Here is a 13,149-nt window from a genome sequence, read left to right as displayed (position 1 = left end):
ATATAATCTATCTAGATACTATATAAACTTATTTAACATCAACAAAAAAAAAACGCTTAGCCAAATAGATGGACTCCACTAAAAATGAACAAAAAAGCAGATAAGATAATAGTACCCAATTTTCTCTAGTTATTTGCATTATGGAATTCCCAATAATGGTTCAGAATTTACATTAAAAGACTTATGTACAATATTTCAACAAAAGGCCTCATTTCCCAATTCCATAAGCCTGAACACCAGTTCACAAATTGCTTAACTAGATTATAAGAGGCAAAATTCAGTATTTGTGAAACTCAAGACTCGCTTCAGAAAAGCATAAGCGATCATAAAAACAAACAAAAGATGTGCTGACACAAGCAAAATATCTATCAACGCCTTGGGGCAATTATGTTTTTAAATTTATTTATGTGCGTCTTCGCTTCTTGATCTATCTCCTATTTTTCATTATGCATTTGGAGTCCTAAGGTGTATCCAGAAAGTCATGAATGTAAGCATAACTAAAGTCATGAATGTAAGCATAACTTTGTCTTTTCCCTTCCATCCGTGCTGATATTCATTCTTACGCTTTGATTGCTCATAGAAATGCTTCAATTTCCCAATGACTTCCTCAAGTGATCGTGGCTCATCATACTCAATCCGATCTCTAAATGCTAATGGCAAACCACTGACAAATCTCTGAACTTTAGCCTTCTCATCAATAAGGTACAATACATACCTCAATAGCTCCAGAAACTTGGTAGCATACTCTTCATCTGTCATTGATCCCATCTTTAACTCATAGAATTCTTTAGCCTTATTGTCGTAGTACATTTCTGAAAAGTATTTCTTCCTGAAAAATCTCCTGAATTCCTGCCAACTCAAGTCATTCCTGATGTCTCTGACCCACTTAACATCTTCTCACCAGATGTCTGCTTTACCTTTCAAGCTGAAGATGGCTAATTTGGCCTTCATGTTATCTATGTACTCATGCAACTCAAATTATTTGTTCATCCCAAGTATCCAAGCCTTTGCATCTTTCGACTTCTTCACATCTCCATCAAAAGTAGGCAGTTTTGCTTTCTTGAATTCATCCGGCAAGTATCCCCTATCATTCCTCCTGTAATGATGATCATGATGTCTACCAAAACTAGAACTAGAATAATACTTTTAATCATCACCCCTCATATCCGGAGTGTCCAACAACCTGCCATCTCTCACTGTATCGGATATATCTGACTTGTGTCTACCAGGAGACCTACTGCCATATGCCCCATTAGTTCCATCCTCATGTCCATGGTTGATCCGAAGTGGCCCTTGTCGTTATAATTCTGACAAACTCTTAAGAAGTATAGCATTAACCTCTGCTTGCTTCTCTTGTGCCTGCATGATTCGGTCATTATCTGCCTTACAACTTCTTATCTCTTCCTTAAGCTCCTTAGTGTAAATGCCAGATAAGAAGGATTCCCAACACCATACTGCTCTTCAGATTCATAGGGAGAGTCTTTGTAGTCAACCATCTTGCTAGCCATTTGATATTTCTTCATGCAATGAATAATATGTTACATAAACCAAATCACAATAAATCGACGTACCTTAGTATAGCTCGAGGAGGACACCTTGTCTACAAGATCACCAAATTAGTGTGATACATGTATAACATAATCATAACAGCATATAGGCATACACAAATAAATGTATCAACACATTAACATCACTCTAGATAGGGTCCAGTCATCAATGAAAGTCCATATCAACAATGCATGCTATGACCTCATGCATTACAACAACCATTACTCCATTGTACACATTCTCACATGCAACCAACAACATGCATAAGCAATGCCTAACCAACTACACATACACATAAATGCATGTAGTCGAACATAAGCGATCAATTCTTGTAATAAACCTATAATAATGATACATGTAATCAAACATATAAGAATGTAACCTAATATACAAGGATGTAAGTAGGCGACATAAAATCAACATGTAAGCGACACATAATCCATATGCAATGAGTCGCATACTCGTGACAAATACATTTCACGAAATCAATATCAAATTCTCCATAATCAACCATACTACAACAATAATCAATCATCGAGCCAATGCAACAAGCACATGAAATGCAAGTGTAAGAGACATGCATGCAACTGACATGCATGCATGACCAACACACACTATCCATCCAGTCCAAGAGTTGAACCATGCTCTGATACCACTTCGTAACACGCTCCTCCAACATCCACCCAAGTAACCGTGCCCACTGGGGTAAACATGAGATGAGAGGCTACTATGATCAGATTCAACCTCCTATGTGACCTTAAGGAAGTGGAATCAATAGAACATCACACACAATCATCCAACATCACTAACAAAAGCCTCAGGAGACAAGTTAGCCACTCAGACAGCCTGTCCCTAGGTCCCATTGTTGTTCTAGATCTCTTAGGCCATAGTCGCTCTCATGTTATGGGCAAGGGAGTGACCAGCAAGCTAAAGTCGCTCTCATGGACTTGCCTGCCAACGACCAGAGACCAAAATTGCTAGTTCTGTGCCATTGGCCCTGGGATTTAAGCCACTTTTTTAAGCTCAGAGCCCATGCCACTACCCACAATGGAGTGATAGCTTAGAACCAGTAAAAATACACGGAAACAATGATGCAAAAGTAATAAACTGAATAGGCCATAACCAGACCCCTATTAGCCATGATAGGCATTTCGACAAACTCATCAACATGTAACCTACAGGTGTAAACAACAGAATTAATTGTAGGGATCTCATACTTACTTGAGAATCGCTATGAACCATTTTTCCCTCATGTCAATTGTTGCATTATCCTCTATTAGGTCATAGACAAATTATCTATTCATATACAAGTAAAAACATGTTGAGAGACATACATCGTTGTTGCCATAAAATATACATATAACCAATATAATAGGAACAGAAATACCATAAACATATCATCCATCAAAATCCACATATACATCAATACATTTACACATGAAAATCAAAGGAATGAATTTCTCATTAATGAGTGCAATGAACCAACATGATATGGGACTACCACGTTCCACCTGACCATAGATTGGCTAAGCCAAGTCTCTCTTCAGCCAATCATCCTTGTGCCATATTCCAAGCATGAATGTGGGACTCATAGAACACATCAAAAACACCAATCAACATGGATGCCACTGGAGTTCTCCGCCTACACTGTGAGGAATTTGAGTGCCTCCCAGTCTCTCAGGATTTACTGTGCATCCACAATGTGATCAAGGGATCATTAGGCCCTACACCAAGACATACTCTCCAGGATTTACCGTGCATCCCATCTCAGGATCACTAGGCCTAATAGAAGGAAAATCCACCTCTTGGATTTACCGTATATCCCGCCATTCACTAGGAAGGATTCCTAGGCCCACCGAGGCACACAATCTGGCTTTACCACAACCCACAGTCTAATTCAGGGGTTACTAGGCCAGTGGCTTCATGATCCTCAGTCTGATTCATGGACCACTCAGACCATGTGTTTGTCAATTTAGAGATCTACCCCACTCATCTTCAAATCCAATCCAACCATCCCACATAAACTGAATAAGAGAACCCATCTATTCAAAGCTATCAGGAAATGGCAAGGCTAGGCTGAGAATACTATCACACTTGCAAAAACCCATGCCATGGTAGAAAAGAAACATATGCAATCCCATGCATGCCAAAATTAGCAAGGAAAATACACATGCAAGACAATACCTGCAATGAAGCCTGTTGTAACTACATGATCTTGCCTTTCCCTACTTGATCTTTGCTTTCTCTTGCCTTATTTACCTTTCTTGCTCCAATGCTAAAGTGCTCCAAGAAACTCCAAGTTTTCAAGAGTGAGAGAGAGAGAGAGAATAATGAGAGAGCTCCAAAAATCAACTGACAAAAGGTTACCAACTAATCTTGAGAAGCTTTTTTATGAATGAAGCCTCTATTTTCTTCATTTTCCATTATTTTCCTTCATTTTCCTCCTGACATGCAACCTTTGACCTTTCACCTCCCTTTTCTCCTAATTTCTATTATTTTTCATAAATAATTGTGCCAAAAATGCCATTTTGCCTTTCCAAAGCCTTACCCATTGCCTTTGTCAATTTCCTTAGCCATAAACAACCAAATGAACACCCACTAGGATGTCTTGCTCAACATTCAGCTTGGAATAAGTGTCCCATCAACCGTGGTTATTGTTTTTAACTTTTATTACATGGAATTTTCACCAAGGCTATTACAGAACCCTCCCCCTTGGGGCACACCATCCTCAGTGTTCAGTCACACATATACCTCAACAACTTGCTGAAATAAGACATACTACTCATGGAGCTTTATAACATAGATCAATGTAGTATTTACAATGAAATATCTACTCAAAACAAAACATCATGACAACATGATAACATATTGCATAGTGGAGCTTTATAACACAACTCATTATGATATTTACAATGATCATCCTGCTGAGTACCAACCCACATGACATCATAACATCATGATAACATAACCACATGATAACATAGTAACATGAAAACATAATCATAATAACATAACACCCATACTACATAGTGAAGCTTTATAACATAGCTCATGGCGGTATTTACCTCCATATACATGTGTACATAAAGCGACATTACCAAAACTATATGCTAAAAACATATACCAAATCATATACCAAAGCATATATCAAAACATATACTAAACACCATATCTAAGCATATATCAAAACATCATATAGCATATACCAAACCATCATAAAGCATATATCAACCACCATAAAGCATATACCAAACCACCATAAAGCACATATCAAACCACCATAAAGCATATACCAAACCACCATAAAGCATATACCAAACCACCATATCGAAGTTGCTTTGCCTCAACTAGCAAACAAGGAAGGATACATAGCCTGCATCTGATCCACCATCTCCCATGTAGCTTCATCGGGTCCAAAGTGCTTCCTTTGCACTTTAATTTGCTCGATTTCTCGGTTCCTGAGCATGAGCACATTTTTTTGCAGTATACACTGAGGCTCCTGCTGGAACTCTCCATCTGATTCCACCTGCAATACAGACCCGTCAAGTAGTTCCATCTTGGCACATGATCCAAACTGCAAGGCGCTCTTCTTCGGTTTGATGTGCAAGTACACCTGTTCCCCAGGCTGGAACTCCTTGAACAACTTGTTCCTATCTGCATAACTCTTCTGCCTATCCTGTGCTGCCTTTAGATTCTTCTTGATCATGTGCATCTCCAGTTCCATGTCTGACAACGTATCTGATTTAATCAATACCCTGCTAACCAGATCACTCCAATTGATGGGAGTGTTACAACTTTGCCCATACAATGCCTCCAAAGGACTCATCCTCAATGAATCCTAATAATTGTTGTTGTATGTGAACTCTACCAAAGGGAGATACACCTCCCACTTCCTCTGCTAATGCAATACATACACCCTCAACATGTCCTCTAATATCCTATTAACCTTCTTCGTCTGTTCATCTGTCTATGGATGATAAGCTGTGTTGAAGGGAAACTCTATGACCAAACCTGCAAATAACTCCTTCCAAAAGTTGGAAGTGAACTTCGCATCCCTGTCTAACACAATCTTCTTTGGAATGCCATGCAACCTAAACACATCTCTGATGAATACATGTGCCACATCACTAGCTGAGAACGTAGACTTCACTGAAATGCAATGTGCAACCTTTGTTAACTTGTCCACAATGACCATGATTTAATCATGATGCTTCACTGTCCTCGGCAACCCTGTAATGAAATCCATGGAAATAACCTCCCATTTTCACTATGGAATCGTGATCGACTATAGCAGTCCACCTGGATGTTTACACTCTGCTTTCACTAGCTGATAGTCGAAACACCTTGCCACAAACTCTGCTACATCCCTCTTCAAATTTGGCCAACAATATAATTTCTTCACTACTGTCAGTGTCTTCTGGTAGCCTGGGTGACTTGAATAAGGTTTCGCATCAAACTCCCTTAAGATCACCTTATTTATCTCATTGTTATCTAGTACATATATCCTATCTTAGAACCTGTAAGACAATAATCCATACCATGTGCACCTGTGCCTGTACCAGTGCTTGTACCTACAACTTGTGCAACATCTCCATATACCTGACATCCTGTTGACCTGCCTGCAAGATCCTATGTTGTAAGTCTGTCCCATAGGAGATAATAGCTTCCAAGTGATGTACCTATACATGTCAGCTAAGAGCATCTGCCACCCTGTTCTCTTTACCTTTGATGCACCTGATCTCAAAATCAAACTCGTTGATCGTGGTCAACCATCTAACCTACGTGGCATTCAGATTCGGTTGGTCAAACAAATACCTCAACCTAATATGATCACTCATAAGTACAAACCTCCTGACAAGAAGATAGTGTCTCCACATCTTATTGCATGTATGATCGCTGCTAACTCAAGATCATGTGTCGGGTAGTGCTGCTCATGCTCGTTAAATTTTCGCAACTCATAGCATACCACCTGTCCATCCTGCATAAGGACTCCACCAAGTCCTCTGTTGCAAGCATCTGTTCATACTACAAACTCTTTGTCCGAATCTACAATCTATAACATTGGTGCATGTGTCAATAACTGCGTAAGTTTCTCAAAGCTAGCCTCACACTCTTCTGTCCATTCAAACTTCTTACCTTTCCTTTGCAATGATGTGATGGGATAAGAAATCTGTGAGAAGTTATCGATGAACCTCCTATAATATCCTGCCAGACCAATGAAAGATCTTACCTCATCCACACTCTTAGGAACTACCCACTCCATGATGGCCCTTATCTTCTTTGGATCTACTGCAATGCCCTCCTTAGAGACAACATGCCCCAAGTAATGCACCTCACTATGAAAGAAAATACACTTGCTCAACTTAGCATACAATTGATGCTCTCTCAACAACCTCAACACTGGTGCTAAATGCTAGACATGCTCTTCCTCATTTTTAGAATATACCAGTATATCATCAATGAACACAATAACGAACTTGTCAAAATATGGACACAACACACTATCCATCAAGCACATGAATGTAGTTGTAGCATTAGTTAAGCCAAGTGGAACAACAACAAACTCATAATGCCCATACTTGGTCCAGAATGCAGTCTTGTAAATGTCCTCCTCTTTGATGCATACCTGATGGTATCTGGATCTTAGATCAATCTTCGAGAACACTACTGCTCCCTTCAGCTGATTGAACAAGTCATCAATCCTCGGGAAAGATTGCCTATTTTTTATAGTCACTTTGTTTAAATGTTTGTAATCAATGCACAATCTGAGAGTACCATATTTCTTCTTCACAAACAAGGTCGGTGCGCCCCAAGGTGATACACTTGGCCTAATGTATCCCTTGTCCAACATTTTCTTTAACTGCAACTTCATTTGAACCAACTTAGGTGTGATCATCTTGTAAGGTGCTTTCGATGCTAGAGCTACCCCTGACACTAACTCAATAGAAAAGTCTACCTCCATGTGAGGTGGCAACTCTATAATTTACTCATGAAATACGTCCTGAAACTACTGCAAAACTGGATACCTGCTCAACACATTTGCATCCTCAACCTCCTTACCCTTGTCACTAGAAATGTGCATTATGAATAACACACACCCTTTCCTGTGGCTACGCTTTGCTTGCATAGTTGTCACCATCCTAACTGATGTGGCTTTCTTCTTACCCTGTAAGACTCTTGGTTCTCCATTGTCATCAACACACTCAATAGCTTTGTCATAACAGTTTACCTTGGTTCTATGAAGATAGAACCAGTCCATGCCCAACAACATACTGTATGAACCCAATGGTAATACATTCAAATGTGTTGTTGTAGGCATACCATTTAAGTCAAATGTGCAAGCTCTTACCTAATGTAGAACTGGCTTCTTTGTACCTGTAGCCAACTACACTAACCAAGACTCTGCATGTAATTCCTTACTCAAACCACACTTATCCATCAAGCCAGGACTAACATAGCTATAATTAGATCTAGGGTCAATCAAAATAGAAATAACTTGATCACAAATCTTACCTTGCATCTCAATGATAGATGTTTGTTGTTATGCCTGCCTGTTGTCCATTGCTGCATAGATACGTGGAATACTTGGACCAACATCCTCAACAGTTTGCACCTCCTGTGCACTGTATATCTTAGGCCTTCCACCCTGATGATGCAAATATTCTCTCCTAAGTTGTTCCTCACCACATGTACAACATTCCAATCGACCAATTCCCTCACCTCTATGTTGTTGTTGTTGCTGTTGTGACCCATGTACCTGTCTAGTTGCATTAAATTTCTTTTGTGGTGCCACATTCTCTTTCCCATTTGCATTTTGAGGCCTTGTCCTCTTAGGCTGCCATTTACCTCTACCTTTGTCTTTTCCCTTCCATCCATGCTGAGATTCATTCTTACGCTTTGACTGCTCATAACAATGCTTCAATTTCCCAATAGCTTCTTCAAGTGATCGAGGCTCACCACTGACAAACCTATGAATTTTAGCCTTATCATCAGTAAGATATGTTACATGCCTCAATAGCTCCAGAAACTTGGTCATGTACTCTTCATATGTCATTGATCCCATCTTTAACTCATAGAATTATTTAGCCTTACTGTCGTAGTATCTCTCTGACAAGTATTTCTTCCTGAAAAGCCTCTTGAATTCCCGCCAACTCAAGTCATATGTCCTGATGTCTCTGACCCGCTTAACATCTTCCCACCAGATTTTTGCTTTACCTTTCAAGCTGAAGGCTATTCTAGCCTTCATGTTATCTGTCTACTCATGCAACTCAAAGTATTTGTTCATCCCAAGTATCCAATCCTCTGCATCTTCCAACTTTTTCACATCTCCATCAAAATTAGGTGTTTTTGCTTTCTTGAATTCACCCGCCAAGTATCCCCTATAATTCCTCCTGTAAGGACGATAATGATGACGATCATGATGTCTATCAAAACTAGAACTAGAATAGTACCTGTAATCATCTCCCCTCCTATCCAAAGTGTCCAACAACTTGCCATCTCTCACTATATCAGATCTATCCAACCCGTGTCTACCAGGAGACCTACTGCCATATGCCCCATTAGTTCCATCCTCATGTCCATGGATGATCCAAAGTGACCCTTGTCACTACAATTCCGACAAACTATGAAGAAGTATAGCATTAACCTCTTCTTGCTTCTCTTGTGCCTGTATGATCCGGTCATTATCTGCCTTACAACTCCTTATCTCTTCCTTTAAGATCCTCAATGTAACTGCCAAATCAAAAGGATTCCCAACACCATACTGCTCTTCGGATTCATAGGGAGAGTCTTTGTAGTCAACCATCTTGCTAGCCATTTGATATTTCTTCCTGCAATGAATAATATGTTACATAAACCAAATCACAATAAATCGACGTACCTTAGTATAGCTCGGGGAGGATACCTTGTCTGCAAGATCACCAAATCAGTGCGACACATGTATAACATAATCATAACAACATATAGACATACACAAACACATGTATCAACACATAAACATCACCCTAACTAGGGTCCAGTCATCGATGCAGGGCCATATCAACAATGCATGCTACGATCTCATGCATGACAACAACCATTACTCCATTGTACACATTGCCACATGCAACCAACAACATGCATAAGCAATGCCTAATTAGCTACACATATGCATAAACACATGTAGTCAAACATAAGCGACCAATTCTTGTAATAAACCTACAAGACAGATACATGTAATCAAAACATAAAAGAATGTAACATAATATACAAGGATGTAAGTAGGCGACATAAAATCAAAATGTAAGCGACATATAATCCATAATCAACCATACTACAACCATAATTAATCATCAAGCCATTGCAACAAGCATATGAAATGCAAGTGTAAGAGACACACATGCAACTGACATGCATGCATGACCATCACACACCGCCCATCCAGTCTAAGAGTTGAGCCATGCTCTGATACCATTCTGTAACACCCTCCTCCCACATCCACCCAGGTAACTGTGCCAACCAGGGTAAACATGAGACAAGAGGCTACTATGATCAAATTCGGCCTCCTATGTGACCTTAAGGAAGTGGAATCAATGGAACATCACACACAGTCATCCAACATCATCAACATAACCCTCAAGACACAAGTCAACCACTCAAGCAGCCTGTCCCTAGGTTCCACTGCTGTTATGGATCTATTAGCCATAACAAGCATTTCGTCAAACATATCATCATGTAACCTACAGGTGTAAACAACAAAATTAAGTGTAGGGATCTCATACTTATCTAAGAATTTCTATAAACCATTGTTCCCTAATGTCAATTGCTGCATTATCCTCTATTAGGTCATATACGCATTATCCATTCATATACAAGTAAAAACATACTGAGCGCCATACATAGATGTTGGCATAAAATATACATATAACCAACATAATAGGAACATAAATACCATAAACATATCAACCATCAAAATCCACATATACATCAATACATTTACACATGAAAATCAAAGGAATTGGTTTCTCATTAATGAATGCAATGAACCAACCGGAGATGGTACTACCATGTTCCACCCGACAATAGATTGGTTGAGCCAAGTCTCTCTTAAGCCAATCAACCCCGTTCCATATTCCAAGCATGAATGTGGGACTCAAAGAACACATCAAAAACACCAATCAACATGGATGCCACCAGAGTTCTCCACCTACACCGTGAGGAATTTGAGTGCCTCCAAGTCTCTCAGGCTTTACCGTGCATCTCATCCCAGGATCACTAGGCCCAACGAAGAGAAAATCCACCTCTTGGCTTACCGTATATCCCGCCATTCACTGACAAGGATTCCTAGGTCCATCGAGGCACACATTCTGGCTTTACCGCAACCCATAGTCCGGTTCAAGGGTTACTAGGCCAATGGCTTCATGATCCTCAGTCCGGTTCAAGGACCACTCAGGCCATGTGTTTGTCAATTCAGAGATCCACCCCACTTAGCTTCGAATCTAATTGGGCCATCCCACATAAATTGAATGAGAGAACCCATCTATTCAAAGCTATCAGGAAATGGCAAGGCTAGGCTGAGAATACTATCACACCTCGCAAAACCCATGCCATGGTAGAAAAAAACACATGCAATCCCATGCATGCCAAATCTAGCAAGGAAAATACACATGCAAGTCAATACTTGCAATGAAGCCTGTTGTAACTGCTCGATTATGCCTTTCCCTACTTGATATTTGCTTTCTCTTGCCTTCTCTTGCCTTTCTTGCTCCAATGCCAAAGTGCTCCAAGAAACTCTAAGAGTTCAAGAGTGAGAGAGAGAGAGAATAATGAGAGAGCTCCAAAACTCAATTGACAAAAGGTTACCAACTGATCCTGAGAAGCCTTTTTATGAATGAGGCCTCTATTTTCTTCATTTTCCATTATTTCCCTTCATTCTCCTCCTCACATGCAACCTCCGACTTTTCACCTTCCTTTTCTCCTAATTTCCATTATTTTCATAAATAATTGTGCCAAAAATGCCATTTTGCCTTTCCAAAACCTTAGCCATTGCCTTTGCTAATTTCCTTAGCCATAAACAACCAAATGAACACCCACTAGGATGTCTTGCGCAACATTCAACTTGGAATAAGTGGCCCATCAACCGTGGTTATTGTTTTTAACTTTTATTACATGGAATTTTCACCAGGGGTGTTACACTGATGTTCCGCAACAAGAAAACGTGATTTCCATTGACAATGGTATGTATGTTACAAAAATCGAGCCCAATATAAACATGCGATACTACTTCTTCTTTTTGCACTCAACCGATATGATGTAAATTTTAATGTCTTTTTGTAAGTCATTCGAAACACTTACCTAAGGCAACCACACGAATTTTGCCTCAAGACAATATACAACAAAATAATTTTGCCTCAGGGAACATGCAACAACAACACCACTACAAATGTCATCTGGGAAAGAAATGCAGGAACACCACAAAATTAAGCATACAACTAAATAAATTGGATGCACTAAAGTATCTGCTTCTCCTTACTGCATTCAACCTACATGATGCAAAATTTCGATGTTTTTTTTGCAATTCAATTGAATACATACCTAAGCCAACCACACGAATTCTGCCTCAGGACAACATACAACAACAACATTTTGCCTAAGGGGAGCATGCAACAACAACACTACTGCCAATGTTGTCTGGGAGTGAATGTCATCTAGGAAAGAAATGCAGGAACACCGCAAAATTCAATCCGCAACTATATGAATTGGATGCACAAAAAAATACGTGCGTTTTTCATTTTACAAAGCCAACCAAAGCTCAACGACATTTCATGAACCCTCACCATATCTTACTCTTTACTTTTTGTTAATGCCAAAGATGTGCAACAACAACTCGATGACTTTCGTACACATGCATTATATTATTCTATTGAATGCTCCGTGAATGCACTATACATTCTATTCAATGCTTTGTCACTGCATCATATACTCAACAACACATCCGTTTTATTAGTTTATTCAATGCTCTGTGAATGAATCACATAGTCGACAACATACACAATGAAGATCAACAACTACCTCACAACACGATTGCATTAACTGGTTTTTTTGGGAAACTAACAATGCAATTGCACTAACACTTATTGCCACACGAGTTTGCTGATGTCCCACCTTGGCCTCTGTAACCTAGGTCACGACGACGCAAAAACATCAACAACTCAAATGCTAAGGTTAACATTTGAAACAACGAAATATTCCTATATGACACCAAAATTTTTCTGTACGAACTCCAAAAATAATACATAAACATAAAAGCTAAATGTCACTTGGGAGTGACATAATAAACAACTAAACACATTTTATATTTTACAATAAATTATATTTGAATATTTATAATAACCCTAAATATAAAAAATATGAATATAATTAACAATTTTTTGATTGTTACGTTAAGTTAGAATTATAAACTAATTTTCATTTAAAATTGATTAATAAATTAATGAACAATTAAATACATTTTATATTAATAAAACCAACTTTATATTTTAAGATAAATTACATTTCAATATTTATAATAATTCTAAATATCAAAAATCAAAATATAATCAACAATTTTTTTATTATTAAATG

This window comes from Pinus tabuliformis, chromosome 3_2 (assembly GCF_031772625.1).
Source record: "Pinus tabuliformis cultivar Carrire ecotype Pingquan chromosome 3_2, CPIR1, whole genome shotgun sequence".
Lineage (NCBI taxonomy): Eukaryota > Viridiplantae > Streptophyta > Pinopsida > Pinales > Pinaceae > Pinus > Pinus tabuliformis.
The sequence above is the reverse complement of the archived record's forward strand: the minus strand, read 5'-3'. Positions refer to the sequence as shown.